Source organism: Lemur catta, chromosome 10 (genome assembly GCF_020740605.2).
Source record: "Lemur catta isolate mLemCat1 chromosome 10, mLemCat1.pri, whole genome shotgun sequence".
Lineage (NCBI taxonomy): Eukaryota > Metazoa > Chordata > Mammalia > Primates > Lemuridae > Lemur > Lemur catta.
Window position 1 is genome coordinate 37520091 of NC_059137.1, and position 20412 is coordinate 37540502.

Consider the following 20412-nt stretch of genomic DNA (forward strand, 5'->3'; position numbering starts at 1 on the left):
TAGTCCCAGCTACTCGGGAGGCTGAGGCAGTAGGATCGCTTAAGCCCAGGAGTTTGAGGTTGCTGTGAGCTAGGCTGATGCCACAGCACTCACTCTAGCCTGAGCAACAGAGACTCTGCCTCAAAAAAAAAAAAAAAAAAAAAAAAAAGACACAGAAATACATAAATAGAATTCTATAGTGAAGAGACATGTTACCTGGCTTCCATTTTTCTCCCTAGTGGAACTTGATAAATTATTATATCTTTGTTTCCCCCTTAAAGCTATTTCTCGGAATTTTGCCATTCATATGAAAAATTATCTCTGCCTGGTCACAGCAAAAGACAATTTCTCAGGATTCATACCTCACTCATTCATTTAATGTGCACAACTATTGCCTGGTACTGATCTAAGTGCTGGGAATACAACAACAACAGGAAAAAAAATCTCTCATTAAAATTAATTTTAATGGAGATGGACAGACATTAAGTATAAAAGAAGAAATAAAAATTACTGAGAATTTCTAGATAAAGTGTAGCATATTAGCTTTTGAAAATAATTTTTTTTTTTTGAGACAGGGTCTCACTCTGTTGCCCAGGCTAGAGTGCAGTGGCATCGTCATAGCTCACTGCAGCCTCCAACCCCTAGGCTCAGGCAAACCTCCTGCCTCAGCCTCCTGAGTAGCTGGGACTACAGGCATGCACCACCAAGTCCAGCTAATTTTTGTATTTTTTGTAGAGACGGGGGTCTCAATACTGCCCAGGCTGGTCTCAAACTCCCGACCTCAAGCAATTTACCCTCCTCGGCCTCTCAGAGCATTAGGATTACAGGCATAAGCCACCACGCCCATCCTCAAACTGCTTTTAAAACCCTCTGAAAAGGACAGTGGCCATGGCAGTTGGAATCTGCTAAGGAGTATATAAAAACTCACGTGCTGGAGGGGAAAAAAAAGAAAAAGAAAGGAAAAAAAACCCTATTGCCCTATAGCTCCAATGATAACAGAAAAGCAATTCCTGAGAAGTTTGCCTTTCTAATTAAGCAGATATTAGAACTAAATGTCAGATTAGATACCACCTTATAGATATACTACTGTTTTTATTAAAATAGCATGCCTGGGAACAAAGAAGTATTTCCTAAATATGATACAAAAAGCACAAACCATTGAAGAAAAAAACTGAAAAATTCAGTTCATTAAAATTATAACTTTTTTCACCAGAAGACTATGAAGAGATGAAAACACAAGTCAAATTGGGAGAGGATATTTGCAACATATAAATTAACAAATAATTAGTATACAGAACATATAAAGAACTCTTTTTTAGAACTCTATCAGAAAAAGAGAACCAGGCCGGGCGCGGTGGCTCACGCCTGTAATCCTAGCACTCTGGGAGGCTGAGGCAGGAGGATTGGTTGAGGTCAGGAGTTCGAAACCCTGTCCCTACTAAAAATAGAAAGAAATTAGCCAGACAACTAAAAATCTATATAGAAAAAATTAGCCAGGCATGGTGGTGCATGCCTGTAACCCCAGCTATTTGGGAGGCTGAGGCAGAAGGATTGCTTGAGCCCAGGAGTTTGAGGTTGCTGTGAGCTGGGCTGATGCCAGGGCACTCTAGCCCAGACAACGTGAGACTCTGTCTCAAAAAAAGAAAAAAAGAAAAGAAAAGAAAGAAAAGAAAAAAAAAAAGAGAAACAAACCAAAATAAAAATAGGCAAAGAACTTGAATACACACTTCACAGAAGCACAATGGCCAATAAACACAGGAAAAGGTGCCTAACTTCAGGAAATGCTAATAAAAACACCATAAATTCCATTTCAAACCCACCAGATTAGAAAAATAATTTAAAAGTCTGACAATATCAAGTGTTAGGGAGGAAGTGGAGCAACCAAAACATACACTGCTGGCTCCTGTCTCAGTAACCACAAGAGTTACAATTACCATGAGTCAATTCAGTGACTCAAACACTGAAGTATTTGGTAAGCATCAACTGATGATGACCAATCAAGCATTCTGAGAACACATGCAGATTACTGCCGAATACAAATTTTGGGCCTTGATGAACTGGGTCCCATTTGACTCAGCAATATGAAAAAGAAAACTTTTAATCCCTTAACCAGTTTATCAGGTTTATTTTGTGAAGTATAAAATATTCAGGTATTCACTTCCTTCTAGAATACTAATGACATCATAAGTGACTAAAATTTTAATAAACTATTTATCATTCCAGTAATACTACTATTTCAATAAGAACAAGTAGTTTAAAATGGTATTAATTGAAAACCAGTGCTTATACTTCATAGGAGTTAGAATGGCCCTGTGACCACCTAAGGGGGAAAGTGGTATAACAGATACAACGTGGGCATTGAGGTTGGACAGAAATGACTTCAAACTCAGACTCTACCCTTTTATAGCTGTAACCTTAGTCAAGTTATTCAACCTCTCTGATTCTCAGTTTCCTCAATATATAAAAAGCATGCATATCGCAACCTATCTACCTAATCAAACTGAGGATTACGTGAGATTATATAAAGTGCTTAACAACCCTGGCTCATTAGTATGTACTCAGTGTTAGCACCTTTCCCTTTGTAAATCTTGCTAGCCTCACCTAAAATTTTAAAGCCTGAAATTATAACTCCATTCATAGGAAAATATTACTCTTACATTCAAATTATTTTCCAATACTACAGAAAACTATACACAACAGGTTGGAAGAGCAATATTCTCCTTGTTCTTTTTCTAACTGAAAGGACTTTTCCTGTAAGAAATTCTGAAAAATCCTATTTTTTCCTATAAGAAATCTGGAAAAGAGGATGAATTTTCATTTGTCTTTGTGGTACAGAAGCAGGGATTCCCATACTGTGTGGGAAACTAAACCCAGGTGATTTCTAAGCTGCTTTTCAGCTCAAGGTTTTCTTAATTCTAAAAAAAAGCTTATTTAATGTTTTAAGGTACTGCATACTACTTTTTGCATTTCTTGAGAAAGACTGTCTAAAGAAAACTACCAGATTAATGATGAATGAATGGTTTTTTGGGTTTTTTTTTCCGCTAGTCTGTGGAAAATGATCTACATTTGAAAAAACCCCAATACATTCAACAATTAGAGAACAGGAAAAATTTGTAATCCTAGCATCTACACTCAGGGCTAATGATAATACAACTATGATGCTGAAAATATTCAGGACAAATTTTAGTCACCCAATTAAACTTCAGGGATTTTTTTTTTTTTTTTTGAGGCAGAGTCTCAGTCCCTCACCCCAGCTAGAGCATCACCCCAGCTACAACACCTAGAACACTGTGGCGTCAGCCTAGCTCACAGCAACCTCAAACTCCTGGGCTCAAGTGAGCCTCCTGTCTCAGCCTCCTGAGTAGCTGGGACTACAGGCATGCGCCACCAAGCCTGGCTAATTTTTCGTATTTTTAGTAGAGACAGGGTCTTGCTCTTGCTCAGGCTGGTCTCCAACTCCTGACCTGAAGGGTTCCTCCCACCTTGGCCTCCCAGAGTGCTAGATTACATGCGTGATCCACCATGCCCAGCCAGGGATCCTTATTTTAAATACATAGTCAAGGGCATAAAAGATGCACAAGATAAAGTGACATTTGCCAGTCAAAACAATGTGCACTAACAACCACTGATGAGAAATGTCTACAGACCTAATATTATCTTTTCAGGATAGTATTACTGTCTTCTTCAAAATCAAAATGAAAAATAAAATCTTTCAGATATACATATGTCATGATGAGGTAAAGAGTCTTAAATACTAAACAAAAGAGAAACTAAGGGAAGCTTTTATATTCATATACTTTTTCTTCCTTTGCCTTCATTTTTAAAATAATTTTTTCCCAATGAGGCCATAACAGGTTAATAAATAATTTGCTGTGCAGTGATAGAGATGCTCACCAGAGAAACATGAATTTTCCCATTTCCATAACTGTAATGATTCTTATTAATGCAACACACAGTAGGCATTCAACAAATAACAAAATGAATGAACAGAACAGACTAGAAACAAAAACTTAATTTATAAAATGCCACTTAAAATAAGTTAACACTGACAATGTACTTCTTTTAGACTTTGGACGTTTCACATTCTTTGTTATAACACAGAAACTTTCACTTTAAGTAGGTCATGACATTAACTAGAAAGAGCTAATCTATCACTAAAGACTAAAGTGCCTGTTTTTCCCACGATCATATCTGACAAAATTCAAAAGGTAATCTATCATATCTATCCAAATCCTCAAATAATAATTATAACTGAGAAAAGAGACAAAGCACTAATAAGTGGGGTTAGAACAATATATTTAATAGCTCACTAAATCACCAAATCTGGTTTTGCAACACTTCATGGTGTCTAAAATGTCTCAATGTTTTATTTCAGTTTAACATTAAAATGTATTTTTATGTCCAGCCATACTTTTAAGATGCCAGTCTGGAAATAATTACATGTGGCAACAACACAAAGGTCTCAAACACAAAGGTCAGAGATCACTGATATAGCTCAAATAAACTATAAACTTCACGTTCCACAAGAGAGATTTGGAGCTGTCTCTGAGGCCCAGGTAGGCTGTATAAGTAAGCCTCCACCCAAGAAATAAACAAAAAAGCCAAGATAAACATACCTGAAGAAAACGAGAAAAGATATCCCCAAAGAGCGTTCACCCTGGTCTGGTCTCCCCCCCTTTATTCCTTTATCCCTAATCTCATCGCCACAGGGGGAACTAAATCTACACCTCACGTCCCCACCTCACCCTCAACTCCCCATCATTCACCTTCTTTACTATAACCCGGGTCCCCCTCCCCGACATCCTCTAGTCCCACTAAGCTCTCCAGCCAGCCCGATAGGAGTGTCCTGCGCCTACCTTCCAGTAGGGTATCAGTCCCCTTAATCCGAACTCATTTTCCGCATCCCATCTGCCCTCCGCCACTTCGACTCTGGTCCCCTCACTCTGACCCTTCTCCCAGAATCCTCCCCAGTCGCGGATCTCCGGCCCCCTTCTCCTCCCCACCCCCAAGCTCTGGCTCCTTTCCTCGAGCTCGGCTCCCAGCCCTTCGCCTGGTTCACTCCTCTACAGTCTCCCGCTACGACCCCCTCCCCCAACTCCGCCCCTCTTCCCCCATCCCACAGGGAGGCCCCCTTACCTGAACACCGCTGCTGCCGCCGTCCCCGAAGCCGAAAGGTGCTGGCGCTGGCCGGCCTCCCAGGCTCGGTCCCCGCTGAGCTCCTGACGGCCCCTAGGGAGAGCGAACGCCACCCCCTCCAACTCTGCCTGCCCCGGGCCAAGCCGTCACTGTAGCCACCGCCAGTACCGCAGCCGCCATGTTGTAGTCCTACTTCCCTCCTCTTTGCCTTTGCCGCTCCGCCCCTTTGGGCGTCTTACGCCATGGCGCTGCGCCCCACCCGCCCGGACCGACGGGCGGAGCCGATGGTGACGTAACTAGCCTCTCCTTCCGGCGCTGAACTACTCCTGCAACCTGCAGCATTGCAAGTGGAATGGATGAACTCTGCTGACCTAAGGGGAAGGCGGAAAGGAGGGGGTCACTAAGAGGGTAAGACTCCGGGTTGGAGAGCCCAAGAGCCCTGAATCGCGAAGGGACACACAAAGATTTAGTAGCAAGTCCTACTTGGGAATTAGGACGTCTAGTTTATGTTCAGGGTCAGCGAACTGGGACGAGTCATACCCTCTTTGGGCCTCACTTTCCCAATGTATAAATAAATAGGTTGAAAGGTGACCTCTAGAGCTCCTTCCATTTCTGACATCCAACGGGTTTAAACCAGGTAATCCAATCCCAAGCTTTCACTGCCTTTTGTGTTTATTGCATATCCGCTGCAATTAGGTGCATGGAGGATTCATAACTGAATATGATGAATCTTTGTTCCTAGAAGTTCCTAATCGATGGTAGAAAAGGAAGCATAAACAGTTAACTCTAGTAGAACTCAGAGAGTGATAATGGTGCATCTGTTGCTTTGGGAAAATTTACTTCTGGCTAAGGATTTAGGAAAGATCTACATCTCTACATTTTATGGGTACATAAAGTGTGTGTACACTCCCACGTCCTCGTCTCTAGCCCTGTTTTTTCTCCAGAACTTAAGTGGCAAAGAATATAATATTCATACTTTGAAGGGTGCAGCAGTTTTAATTCACAATGAGAAAGTGGATATTACAGAAAAGGGAATCAAAGTGAGCAGAGAATAGCAAGTCACCAATTCTGGATCATTTGCCTACTTAGTTCGGTAGGTAATAGGCAGCCACAGGTCTATTGAGAGAGCAGTGAACTGAGGAAAGCTCATCATGAGAATTAAAATGGTAGCAGTGAATAAAATGAGTTGGAGACTACGTGGTAGATTTCTACATTGAGTAAAACACTCATACCTGAACTAAAGCAGAAGTAGTGGCTGATGAAGACTAGGGGAGCAAGATTTTGGAGACAGACTCAACTAGAGACCTACTATATAGGAGGAAAAAATAGTGAAGAAGAAAAAGCCAACTTTCGGGGGGGTCTCCCATTAACAGAAACAAGAAAGACCTAAGGTTTAGTGAAATGCTAAGAGAAATAATGAGTTCAGCTAGCCAAGCTGAGATTAAAATGATGGCAAAATTTTCCAGAGAGACAACAAAGAGGGAATGTGGGCTTGGAAATCATGAAAGATGTAAGGAATACGCGTGTGTAATATATTGGTACTCCTTGAACAAATAGACCATTGATTTATTCAATAAATATTTATTGAACTCTGGAAGGCCGAGGCGGGCGGATCGTTTGAGCTCAGGAGTTCGAGACCAGCCTGAGCAAGAGCGAGACCCCATCTCTACTAAAAATAGAAAGAAATGATCTGGACAGCTAAAAATATATATAGAAAAAAATTAGCCGGGCATCGTGGCACAAACCTGTAGTCCCAGCTACTCGGGAGGCTGAGGCAGGAGGATCGCTTGAGCCCAGGAGTTTGAAGTTGCTATGAGCTAGGCTGACACCACGGACTCTAGCCCGGGCAACAGAGGAAGACTCTGTCTCAAAAAAAAAAAAAAAATATATATATATATATATATATATATATTTATTGAGTACCTACAGTACACAGGCACTATTCTAAGCAGATACAGGGATACAGCAGTATATAAAACAGACCCCAGAAAATCCCTGCTTTCATGGAGCTTACATTCTAGAATAGGATAACTAATAGGTAATGGTGATACATGCTAAGAAGAAGAATAAAGCAAGTAAAAGAAAACAGAAAGTCTTCAAGGTTGAAATTTAGAAAGAGTGGTCAGAGAAGGTCTCACTGAAAAGGTGACATGTAAGTAAAGACCTGAAGGCAGTGAAGAAAATGAGCCTATCTAGGAGAAGAAAATTTCAGGCCAAGGGAAAAGCAAGTACAAGGGCCCTGAGGTAGAAACCTCCTATGTCCTAGGAAAAGTAAGCAGCCTAGTATGGCTCGAATGGAGTGAGCAAATAGAAGGGTAATAGGAAATAAAGTCAGAAAGAGAAAAGGGGGCTAAATCACATAGGGTCTCATAGATCATTTTAAAGATTTTGGCTTTTACTCTGAATAAGCTGAAAGCCATGGGAGAGTTTTGAGCAGAGAAGGGATATGATCTAACTTTCTAACAGGATCCTTCTAGGTACCACACTGAGCATAAGCTAAAGAGGGAAAAGCATGGAAGAAGAAAGACCACTTAGAAGTTATTTCAGTAATCCAGGCAAAAGTTGATAGTAAATCATCTTTTGATGTAGTAGCAGTGAAGGTAATTAGAAATGGTCAGGTTCTGGGGCCAGGTGCTGTAGCTTATGCCTGTAATCCTAACACTTTGGGAGGCCAAAGTTGGCAAATTACTTGTGGTCAGGTTTGAGACCAGCCTGAGTAAGAGCGATACCTGTCTCTATTAAAAATAGAAAAAATTAGTTCAGCATGGTGGTACACACTTGTAGTTGCACCTACTTGGGAGGCTGAGGCAGGAGGATCACTTGAGCCCAGGAGTTTGAGGTTATAGTGAGCTATGATGACACCAATGCACTCAAACCAGGACAACAGAGTAAAATTCTGTCTCAAAAAAAAAAAAAGAAAGAAAAAGAAAAGAAATGTTCAGGTACTAGGTACATTTTTAAGGTAGACCTGTAAGAATTTGCTTACAAGAATAAGTAAATAATTTGCTCAGCCAGGCATGGTAGCTCATGCCTGTAATCCTAGCACTCTGGGAGGCCGAGGCAGGAGGATTGCTTGAGCTCAGGAGTTTGAGACCAGCCTGAGCAAGAGCAAGATCCATCTCTACTAAAATTAAAAGAAATTAGCCAGACAACTGAAAATAGAAAAAATTAGCCAGCTATGGTGCACGCCTGTAGTCCCAGCTACTCGGGAGGCTGAGGCAGGAGGATTGCTTGAGCCCAGGAGTGTCAAGTTGCTGTGAGCTATGATAACACCACTACACTCTAGCCCAGGCAACAGAGCAAGATTCTGTCTCAAAAAAAAAATTGGCAAAAGCAAAAAGATCAAGTACATCCAATGCTGCATGAATGGAGAAATAAGCATTCTTATACACTGTTCACAGCAGTATAAATTGGTAGAACCATTTCGTGGCGCAATTTTGGCAGTGACTATCATAATATATTGTGAAGTAAAAAGCAAGTTGCAGAATAATGCATGTTTTTTGCAAAATAAAGCAACATGTGTACAGATATTATATATATATAGACATATATGTTTAAGCATAGACAAAAGACTGAAAGGATATACACCAAATTATCATTTGTGGCTTTGGAGGGAATAGGACTTGGCTAGAACCAGGTGGGCAGCAGAACTTGGGACTAAGGAAGGAGGAGAAGTGGAAACCACATAGGAGAGATGCACCCACTGCTGTGAAATGCTCCACAGCCAAAATAGGGGAAGTGCTCCCCTGGCTTCTCCCTTTCTCCCACCACCAATCTCCTGCCGGTGCCTCCCATCTGCTGAATCTAGCTATTTGGCAAAGGAACTGGGCAATGAAGTTTTCAGAAGAAGAACAGGGAATGGGTCTGAAAACAAAGATGCAATGACCAATCTCTAAAAAGTTACTGGGTAAGTCATAGAATCAATGAGAGAGATGGAAAACCAGGTATGAAAAAAAGGAAAAAACTTAGTAAGAAACACAGCAGGAAGCAAGGCAAGTCATCCTGTAAAGTAGTAAAAAATAATTACAAATGTAACTAGATTTTTTTAAATGGGGTAAGTAGACTGTCCTGGAAATGGGCCAAAGACTCCTGTTCATAGTAATCCATTCAGTTAACGTACTGAGGATTACTATAAACCATGCGCTGTGCTGCAGTGGGAACGGAGATTAAACAAGACCAGGCTTCAGCCATCAAGAATCTCAGGGGGCCGGGCGCGGTGGCTCACGCCTGTAATCCTAGCCCTGGGAGGCCGAGGTGGGTGGATCGCTCGAGGTCAGGAGTTCGAGACCAGCCTGAGCAAGAGTGAGACCCCGTCTCTACTAAAAATAGAAAGAAATTATCTGGCCAACTAAAAATATATATACAAAAAAATTAGCCGGGCATGGTGGCTCATGCCTGTAGTCCCAGCTACTCGGGAGGCTGAGGCAGTAGGATCGCTTAAGCCCAGGAGTCTGAGGTTGCTGTGAGCTAGGCTGACGCCACAGCACTCACTCTAGCCCGGGCAATAAAGTGAGACTCTGTCTCAAAAAAAAAAAAAAAAAAAAAAAGAATCTCAGGAGGAAGACAAATGAGTAAACACACAATTACAATAGACTTAAATAATCTCAGTGAGCTCGGGGACAAGGCCTGACATTAGGCTAAACTGTGCCTTTGTGTATGATAGAAAAAAGCACCCTCTCTGAAAGGATGCAGTGCCAGGGTATACAACTTGGCAAGCTAAATGCAACTGGATTTCAGCCCTCTCTGGACCCCTCAGCCAAGTACTTTTGGGCAAAGCGCAAAGTGCACATCCATACATGGCTTTCTTGCCAGAGGAGGAGACTGGCACCTATGGGAGGAGGAAAAAGCCAGCTGATGAGGATAGGCACCTGTGCAGCAGGACGCCCTAGGAGCCCAGCCTCCTAGCCCAGAACATCATGAGAGACCTCAATGGTTTCACTTGCATCTGGTGCTGCTGTGGCAAAGAAAACTCCCAGAAATTTGGAAGAGCTCCTTTGGAAGGAAAAATTGACAGATGGTGTTTACAGCTTTGCTTTGGTTCTCATATCAGAGTGAATGCTAGATGTTTCCTTCTGGTTTCCAAGATAGTGTTTTAGATCTAAAAGCTTCCTTTGCCCAAAAATAATGAAATGTCAGTACACATAGTTAAGTGTGGGCACATGGGAAGACGAATCCTGTGCCAGGTCAGCAAAGTTTGATTTGCAGCTGTGAAGATTTGGAGTTCCATTCTAGCCTTCTCTTTAAGTCATGTAACTTTGTATGCAACAGTATTCAATAAGAAAGGATTAACTGGATAATCCACATGAGACAGTGTTATGCAGCCATTAAAAACAATATTACAAAGGCAAAATTAAAGCTGGGCACAGTGGCCCATGCCTGTAGTCCCAGCTACTGTGGCGGCTAAGGTGGAAGGATCACTTGTGCCCGGGATTTCAAGACCAGCCTGGGCAACAAAGCAAGACCCTGTCTCTAAAATATATAAGTAAAAGGCAAAATTATAGATACGTAAGAATATCAGGGATTGAGGAAAGGGGATGAGTAGTAGGTGAAGTAAAGGGCATTTTTAGGGCAGTTAAACTATTCTGCATGACACTGTAATGGTATAACACAAAGAATGAACCTTAATGTAAACTATGGACTTCAGCTAGTAATTATGGATCAGTCCTGGTTCATTAATTGTAACAAATGTACCACACTAAGGAAAGATGTTATTACTAGAGGAAACTAGGGGAAGAGCAGTATGGGAAGTCTATATTATCTGCTCAATTTTTATTGTAAATCTAAAACTGTTTAAGAGTCTAATAAAAGGATGTTTTAGAAGTAAGTAAATGTGGAAAGATCCTTATAAAACATTGCTAACTGTTGGGAGCTACTAACAATATATGCAATGTAGTCTTGTTTTTGTAAAATTATATGTGTGTGTATATATAATTGTGTGTATATCTATAAAGTTAGAATTTGAAATTCCAAAAAAAAAAATCAAAATATTAACAGTGGTTAACTCTTGGTGGAAAGATTGATCCTGAAAGCACTCTTCCTAGATCCAAATCTCTGCTTCCTGGGAAATCCAATTTATAACAGTTAGTGATAGAAGTGGTCCAAGAAAGCAAACTCTAAAATGGGATTTGGGAGTCAGATCACTCACCAGCCTGTTGGCATTGAGGCCATCATCACTAGTGGTAGGTGGAGCACTGTTAACCCCTAGCGTGTAATAGTAATGCAATTAAGAAAATTTTCACCAGCGATAAATTGGGATATTCTGCCCAGGGAAAGGAATGTATAGGGGTAGGGGAACATGATATGTCAGGCATTTGGGAAGTAATAGGATGTTTGTTGTTACAGATAATAGGTCCTCTGAAGAAAGACAATTAAAGACTAAGGATAAATGTCAAAGGCCCACCTTGGCAATATATAAAGAGACTATCATCCTACTGTGAGCAAGGACTGAGGAAAATAGAAAAGAAATTTTAAAAAATATATATTTAAAAAAAAAAGAGAGAGAGACTATCAATTCCTGCCAGCCAGAGGGCAGAAAAATCTGAGGATCAGACCTAGGATATGAGATTTGCAGAGCTCCAGGTATTTGTAAATTTCCCATTCCTCCTTGTTAAAGATTAGCTCTCCCCTTTGCTTGAAGATGATGCAGAAATCTCTGCTTTATAAAATGTGTGCTTCCCCACCTGGATCTACCCCAAGCTCTGAACCTGGCCATTAGACCAATAACTAGGATTAAATGACAATATGGTTGGCCAGGACCTGACAAGGGAGGAAAGAGACTATAGCTAAAGGAGCTTTAGAACATAACCAACATGTACTGACAGCAGCCAGGAGAAATTAATGGGGTGGATTCTGAGGATTCTGATTCTCTATCAAAGTAGGGAGAGGTTATCAACCTGGAACACAGGATTTAACACTTTAAGAGGTTGAACCTAATTAGATGAGGGAGAGGTTATCAACCTAGAACACAGGATTTAGCACTCTGACAAGGTTACTGACAGATGGTGCTAACATATAGCTAGGATGGTTCTTAAGAGCTTAGAGGGGCCGGGCGTGGTGGCTCACGCCTATAATCCCAGTACCCTGAGAGGCCAAGGAGGGAGGATTTTTTGAGCTCAGGAGTTCAAGACCAGCCTGAGCAAGAGTGAGACCTACCCCCGCCCCCCATCTCTACTAAAAAATAGAAATAAATTTGACCAGGCAACTAAAAATATATAAAAAAAAATTAGCTGGGCATAGTGGCATATGCCTATAGTCCCAGCTACTTGGGAGGCTGAGGCAGGAGGATCACTTGAGCCCAGGAGTTTGAGTTTGCTGTGAGCTAAGCTGATGCCACAGCACTCTACCAAGCAACAGAGCAAAACTCTGTCTCAAAAAAAAAAAAAAAAAAAAAAAAGAGCTTAGAAGAAGTGATGGGCCAAAGCAAGTGAAGTGGTGTGTCAGAACTGCTGTAGAAGATGGTAAAAGAAGGAATCAAAAGGCTCACGCCTATAATCCTAGCAATATGGGAGGCCCAGGCAGGAGGATTGCTTGAGGCCAGGAGCTTAAGACCAGCCTGGGCAATAGCAAGACCTCATCTCTACAAAATTTTTTTTTTAAAAATTAGCTGGGCATGGTGGTATGTGCCTATAGTCCCAGCTGCTTGGGAGGCTTGGGAGGCTGAGGCAGGAGGATCTCCTGAGTCCAGGAGTTGGAGGCTGCAGTGAGCTATGATGACACCACTGCACTCCAGCCTGGGTGACAAAGACCTTGTCTCAAAAAAAAAAGAAAAAAAACACACTCAGAGATGAGGAAAGTTAGAATGGACATACCATGTAAAACCAGAAAACTCACTGAATGACTTTTTCACAGGGGAACTCCAAGGATGCTCTAATGAAAGTGGCACTGGCATCACTGAGAAGCTCAGTGATGGCTGCCCCTGCACTTTCAGAACAGGGCTCCTTGATAGCAGTGGGAATAATAGGATCCCAAAATAATAGAGATGAGATGGCAGCACTTAACCATCAGAAGCAATGTAGACACAGTATTATATAATGATTTATGAAGTTGGAATGGCAGCCAGAAGGGCCTGACCTGCAGAGAGCTATGGAGATGACTTAATAGTACATGATGTTCCTAAGTTGAGATGGCCAACAAGGATATTACTCAACTTAGACAATTAAAAGAAATCCAGGCTAGGTGATCAAGAAGCTGAGTCATGATTCATTGACCAGTTTCTGGACCAGAACCAGTCTTCAGACCTGGAACCCACTGACAGAAGGAGAGGCCAAGTCTCCAGAAGGAAGGACCCTGTGACACCATGGTAAATGTATGTGGCAATGATACCCCGAGTCTTTCCTCAAAGAGGTCTGCTAGCATTTGTTTGGGCAGCCACGTCTGAGATGAAACTGATACTAGCAGGGTACTCAAAATATCATCAGGATCCCCCAGTTAGTGTGGGGACATATGGAGACCATGTCATCATTGAAGTCCTAGTCCAGGTTCAGTTCATAGTGAATCCACTGTGTGCACAGACACACCCGATGGTAGTATCCTCCATTCCCAAGTATATAAATGCAATTAACGTACGTGGTAGTTAACAGAACTACCATGTTGGTCCCATGACCCGTGTGGTAAGAGCTATCAATGGGAAAGGCCAAATAGAAGCCTCTGAAACTTCCCCCTGCCCCTCAGCCAGGACAGCAATCAAAAACATGATCACATCTTATCGGTAATAGCAGAGATCAGTGATACTCTTAGAGATTTAAAAGATGCAAAATTAGTGATTCCTATCTTTTGATTTAGCAGACTCCTAGACAGATTCTGGAGGATGACAGTAGACTATGGCAAACTCAAAAAAGTGGTAGCTCCAATTGCAGCTGCTGTACCAGATGTAGTATCTTTGCTAAAGCAGATTAATGTTACCTCAAACACATGATATGTGTGCTATGTGACCACGGAGCTGGTGAATGCATTCTTTTCCATCCCTATGAAAAAGGAGTATCAGAAACAGTTAACTGTCACTTGGAATGGACAATAGCATACATTTATAGTCTTACCCCAGAACTATATTAATTTTCATGCCCACTATAATAATGTATTCCAAAGGGACTTTGACCATCTGAATATACTGCAGAACATCACATTGGTCCTTATATTGGGGACACATTATTCACCAGATTGGATGTGTAAAAAATGGCAAATTCATTGGAAGTCCTTTTAAAATATATGTTCTTTCAAAGGTGGGAGATAAACCCTGTAAAGTTTCAAGGGCCCACCTCAACAGTTAAGTTTTGGGAAGTCTAGTAGTTTGAGGAATGCTGGGATATCTCCTTCAACGTAAAACACAAATTACAGTATTGCACATCTCATCCCCTCCCCTTCAACTAAGGTGTCTTCGTTCTGGAGGCAAAATATTAGTCCTCACCTGGGAATACCACTCCAGCCCATATACTGGGTTACACAAAAGGCTGCCAGCTTTGAGTGGGTCCCAGATCAGGAAAGTGCTCAGCAGCAGGTCCAGACTGGGATGCAAATGGCCCTGCTGTTTGGGCCATAGAATGTAGTAGAAACTGTGCTGGCTGCTATGTTTGGATGTTTGTGTCCCCCCAAAATTCGTGTTGAAATTTACCTTTTCTTATTTTTTTCTTCTTTTTTTGTTTGTCAGAATAAAATGTGCATGTCAGAGTCCATGTTGAAATTTAATCTCCAATGCAATAGTATTAAAAGGTAGGTCAGGAGGGCTCCTCTCTTGTGAATGGAATTAAGGACCTTATAAAAGAGGCTTCACAAAACATTCAGCCTTTTTTGCCCTTCCACCTCTTGCCATGTGAGGATGCAGCAAGAGGCACCATCTTGGAAGCAGAGAGCAACCCTCACCAGACACCGAACCTGCAAGCACCATGGTCTCAGACTTCCCAGCCTCCAGAACTATGAGAGAGAAATTTCTGTTCTTTATAAATCATCCAGTCTCAGATATTTTGTTATTGCAGAACAAACAGACTAAGACAGTGGCAAAAGACATCATATGGAGTTTCTCCAAAGAGAGAATCACAATCTAGACCTCTAGGGTTCCAGAGAAAGGCTATGGCATCTATAGCAGAGAATTACAAATTTTTTAAAAAACAGCATCTGGCCATAGTAGAGATGGAGAGTGCCTGATTACAGAACATCAGCCACATGGACAGTACAATCCATCATCAGTTTGGTTTGTCAGACCCACCAAGTCGTAAGGTAGGTGGCCCTGCAGCAATCTCTCACAAGACAAAAGTGGTACATTCAGGATCAGACACAGATATGGCTAAAGGTCATAAGCTATGGGTGGCACAGACCCTCAGATCATCCACTGGTATTACCTTGACACCTCTCACTCAGCTTGTATCTGTTGCCACCTCTGCCCTTATGACCAGCTAACAGAGGAGGTTGATTTGGCAGATGACAAAATACAAGCATAAAATACCACATAGTGATGACCCTGAAAGAGAATGATGAGGAGAAATCCTCGCAACTGGGGAGCTTTGGCAGGTGGACCATCCAATTTTGATAAACAGAGAAGTGAAAAAAAAAAAAAGAGAAGTGGCCTGAGGTTAGATACAGTCAGAACCATGGATAGTAGTGAGTGACTTGGTTCGTTGGTTAGAGGCCTTGAATGAGAAAGACTGGAAAATCAGAAATAAGGACTTCTAAGGAAGAAAAATTTGTGTGAACATAGAGGAAGGGGCATGAAGACCTTTAAATCACATGCATATTAGTTTGCTAGGGCTGCAAAAACAAAATACTATGGACTGGGTAGATTAAACAACTGAAATTTATTTTCTCACAGTTCTAGAGGACAGGGTCCAAGGTCAGTGTGTTGAGAGGCTTGGTTTCTTCTCAGGCCTCTCTCCTTGGCTTCCACCTTCTGCCTCCTCCACCATATGCCTTTCCTCTGTGCACTCACATCCCTGGTGTCTCTTTGTGTGTCCAAATTTCCTCTTCTAGAAGGATATCAGACAGATTGTATTAGGGTCTACCCTAACAGCCTCATTTTAACTTAATCACCCCTTTAAAGACTCTGTCCCCAAATATAGTCACATTTTGAGGTACTTCAACATATGAATTTGGGAGGGACACAGTTCAGTTCATAACAACATGTTAATGCATACCGGAGAGATTCCAGCACAGAAGAGGCACTAACAGCCAAGTAAACAAACTAACTCAGCGGTTGATAGTAACCTCTGTCATTAACCACCCCAAAACAGGCACAATGGACACATAACAAACTAGCCATAGTGGCAGAAATCCAACACCATGGATTCCCACTCACCATGGCTTCCCCATTTCCCCAAATTGCCTATCAAAGAGATTTTGTCAATTTACACTAGAACCAAAGCCCATAAAGTTACCTGTTTTGCTGTATTCTTGCCAACACTTTAACTTATCAATCTTTTTCATTTTGCTAGAGGAGTGATAAACGATTTTTAACTGCATTTTAATTTGATTTCTTTGTGATATATATTTCTTGTGTTTACTGACCATTTGTAATTGGTTGTTTTTATTCTTTACCCATTTTACAACTGGCTTATTTCCTTTTCTCTTATGGGTTTGTAGGAGTTGTCATGTATTCTATACATTAATCTTCTGTGAAATGTTTTTAAAATGTTATTTTGTTGTCATTTGCCTTTTAGGTTTTATGATGTCTGCCTTCATTTTTTTTCCTTTCTTTACTCCAACCCAATTAAATTAAATGTATTAAAATATACCAAAAAGGAAATTTTAACCTCCTCTATTTTTTTTTTTTTTTGAGACAGAGTCTCGCTTTGTTGCCCAGGCTAGAGTGAGTGCCGTGGCGTCAGCCTCACTCACAGCAACCTCAAACTCCTGGGCTCAAGCAATCCTACTGCCTCAGCCTCCCAACTAGCTGGGACTACAGGCATGTGCCACCATGCCCGGCTAATTTTTTCTATATATATTTTTAGTTGTCCAGATAATTTTTATTTCTATTTTTAGTAGAGACAGGGTCTCACTCAGGCTGGTCTCGAACTCCTGACCTCGAGCGATCCACCCGCCTCGGCCTCCCAGAGGCCTAGGATTACAGGCATGAGCCACCGCACCCGGCCTATTTTTTTTTCTTTAAAATAATTTTTTTCTTTAATTGTTTTTTTGTCTTCTTTTTTTTTTTTTTTTTTGTCTCTGGGAATCTAACTTCCTCTAAAAGGAATAATTGATACTGGACTTGCCCTCTGGTGATAAAGAGCCAGAAAACTGGACAGAATATGTGAAACAACTGTTTGCAGACACGAGACAAGAGGAATACAGGACTGTGATCCCTGAGAGGAGGACAGCAAATAAGATGAGCCCAACAACACCTTGGCTTTCTGCCTAGAGGAACTTTCCAAACTTCAGCTCAGGGAGGGGGATCCCAAGTAGAATACAGCAATCTTGGGGTGAGGAAGCAGAGATCAAGTTTTAGGGAACTGAGGCAGCTGGAATTTGCAAGGCAATTTTGCCAGAGAGCTACATGGAAAAAAAAGAACCAGAAATGCATAATGGTCCTGTTGATTCTAATGCTGAATACTACGCCACACGTGAATAGAGTGAAACTCCATAATGCTGGTCAAAACACTTGTCACAGATAAACAGAGCTAGACACTAGTTAGAGTAGTAAAGGCAGGTATTAATCAGTACTGTGCTATTGCAGTAGGAAAGAGGATCCAGCATGAACTGAATTCAGCTTTGATTTTTACAGAGGTGACTGGACCTTTTAAAGGGAGAACATTCGGCCGGGCGTGGTGGTGTGCATCTGTGGGCCCAGCTGCTCGGGAGGCTGAGGCGGGAGGATCACTAGAGCCCAGGAATTCCAGGTTACGGTGAGGTATGATCACTCCAGTGCACTCTAGCCTGGTTGACAAAGCAAGACTGTGTCTCTAAAAAGAATAAATAAATAAAGGAAGAAGGAGGGAGTCATTGGGGAGAACAGAGGGAGCTTTGAACAGAGTCAGGGAAGAGAGGGAGAGTGGGAGACAGAGGCCTTATCCTTCCCAATGATTACATTTCAAAGGAATGGTTTTCAAGTCCTCAGGAAAGACAGTCCTGAATTGTAGGAGATACACATATACTTCAAAGGGACAGAGAAAGGGGGTATAATTGTAAGCCTTTTTTAGTAAATAGTAGTCAGGGGCCTATCCTCAGGTATTGCCTAGAACAAACCGTAAATTCTTTTAGCGGCCTGAGCTTTCTCAGGTAGGCACTTTAAGGGGAGTATAGGCTCACATCATCCTAGGGATGCAGGCTGGAGCTGTTAGAAATTGTTAGTGTTTGTCTTTAAAAATTTTTTTTATTGTGGTAAATACACATAACAAAATTTACTATCTGAATGATTTTTTTAAAAAACTTTTAATATGAAGGGGGTGGAGTGGAGGAAAGGTGAGACCACATCTCTACAAAAATAAAAAAATTAGCTGGGTATGGTGGCATGCTCCTGTAGTCCCAGCTATTCGGGAGTCTGAGAACAGAGGATTGCTTGAGCCCAGGAGTTCGAGGCTGAGGTGAGCTACGATGACGCCACTGCACTCCAGCCTGGGCAACAGAGTGAGACCAAATCTTGAAAAGAAAAAAGTGAAAAGCAAAAAAAAAAAAAAAGAGAGAGACAAGAAAAGAAAAATGTACTTTAAAGTGGTAAATTTTATATTATGCATACTATAGAAAATCACACTGGTGGGACATATTGATAATGGAGGAGGCAATGTGTGTGAAGGGGCAGAGGGTATATGGGAACTCTCTCTATGTCTGCTCAATTTTGCTGTGAACCTAAAACTGCTCTAAAAAAAAATAAAGTCTATTTAAAACAAAAACCTCTTTCAGATTAAAAGAGGCTTAAGGAACACAGCAACCAGCTTGTAGGATTTGAAGTGTGATTTGTGATTGGATCCTAGTTTGGACAGAATACATGTATAAGTCATTTTGGGTACAACTGGAGAAGTTTGAATAGGAACTGTGAATTAGATCACTCTAGCTATGTAAGAAAAGAGATTTAAGAATGTCTACAATTGGCCGGGTGCGGTGGCTCACGCCTGTAATCCTAGCCCTCTGGGAGGCCGAGGCAGGTGGATCGCTGGAGGTCAGGAGTTCGAGACCAGCCTGAGCGAGACCCCGTCTCTACTAAAAATAGAAATACATTATCTAGACAACTAAAAATATATATAGAAAAAATTAGACGGGCATGGTGGCACATGCCTGTAGTCCCAGCTACTTGGGAGGCTGAGGCAGGAGGATCACTTAAGCCAGGAGTTCGAGGTTGCTGTGAGCTAGGCTGATGCCACCACACTCTAGCCCGGGGAACAGAGTGAGACTCTGTCTCAAAAAAAAAAAAAAAAAAAGAAGTAATGACTTGCTGTAGGTCTCCTGAGTAGCTTGGATATCACAGCTAACTAACTTAGGTTTGAGGAGCAGCCAGAGCTCCCATGGGTTCTTCCTGTTTCCTTTATTTCTTCTGTCATAGACCAGAAGGGGGAAAAAGGGATGGTGCGATGAAACACATAATAATAACTATTTTTCAAATACTTCCAAGCATAGTGTTTTATGTCCAGCTTTGATTCAATTCTCTTAATGTAACAGAGTAGTCACCTCTCCTCCCATAGATATGGAAGAGTAATATTGACAGGGGGGAATATGTAACAGAAGAAATGGCTTGAAAAAAACAACAAAAATATTTTATGTCTCTTTAAAACATCCCCTGCTCCTTTTAGAGAACTAGGAGCTTCGTCCCTGCCTCATGCCAATGGTCAGGAGGGACAGGGGAATGTCTTTTGTTCTCTGTGCCACAGGAGATGGCTCAAGGAAATTGTCTGGGCAGAGGTCAAGACATCATCTTAGCTGAAGAAGGGATTAATCTGGGAAGAAGTCAAAAGGTTGTCTTAACTGAAGATGGATGAACCCAGCAGAAGTCATGAGATTGTCTTAGCCAAAGATGGGATTGATTAGAACCTTTAAAAGCTCTGTACTTCTGCTCAAAAGGAGGATTCTGGTACTTTGAGACAGGAGTCTGGCAGCCTCCTCATTTGCCAGCAAATTAATAAGTTCCTCTTTCCTTCTCCTCCAACCACTTGTCCTCATTCTTCTGATGCATCCTCGGGGACAGGGGACAAATGCCAAACTTTCAGTAACATTGATAGTCACACAAGGTGGACAATATTACTATCCCCATTTTGCAGTAAAGGAAACAGGTTTAGAGAGTGGAAGTGGCTTTCAAATCCACCAAAACTGGGTGCTCCAAACAACTACACCCCACTACCCACTCTCCTGCCTTTTTCCCAGTGAGACCCAAGGACGGTCATCTTGCCC

At 41.6% G+C, this 20412-nt stretch overlaps 1 protein-coding gene and 1 long non-coding RNA gene across 4 annotated transcripts in view; one reads left to right on the forward strand and one right to left on the reverse strand.

The window, feature by feature from the left end:
• UBAP1 (ubiquitin associated protein 1) overlaps positions 1-5333 on the reverse strand; it is a 55184-nt gene extending 49851 nt beyond the window's left edge. For 2 of the 3 annotated variants that reach the window (XM_045562961.1, XM_045562960.1), the window contains exon 1: positions 5116-5199. The gene's annotated coding sequence lies outside the window, so the exon portion shown is untranslated. Of the gene's footprint in view, positions 1-5115 lie in introns of all 3 variants that reach the window. The other variant, XM_045562962.1, reaches the window with a different exon arrangement.
• Positions 5334-5434: 101 nt separating this feature from the next.
• On the forward strand, positions 5435-20083 carry LOC123646205. Its single transcript, XR_006737821.1, has 4 exons — positions 5435-5523; positions 14759-14820; positions 17819-17944; positions 19896-20083. It is a non-coding gene; the product is annotated as an uncharacterized LOC123646205 (long non-coding RNA).
• Positions 20084-20412: the final 329 nt, after the last annotated feature.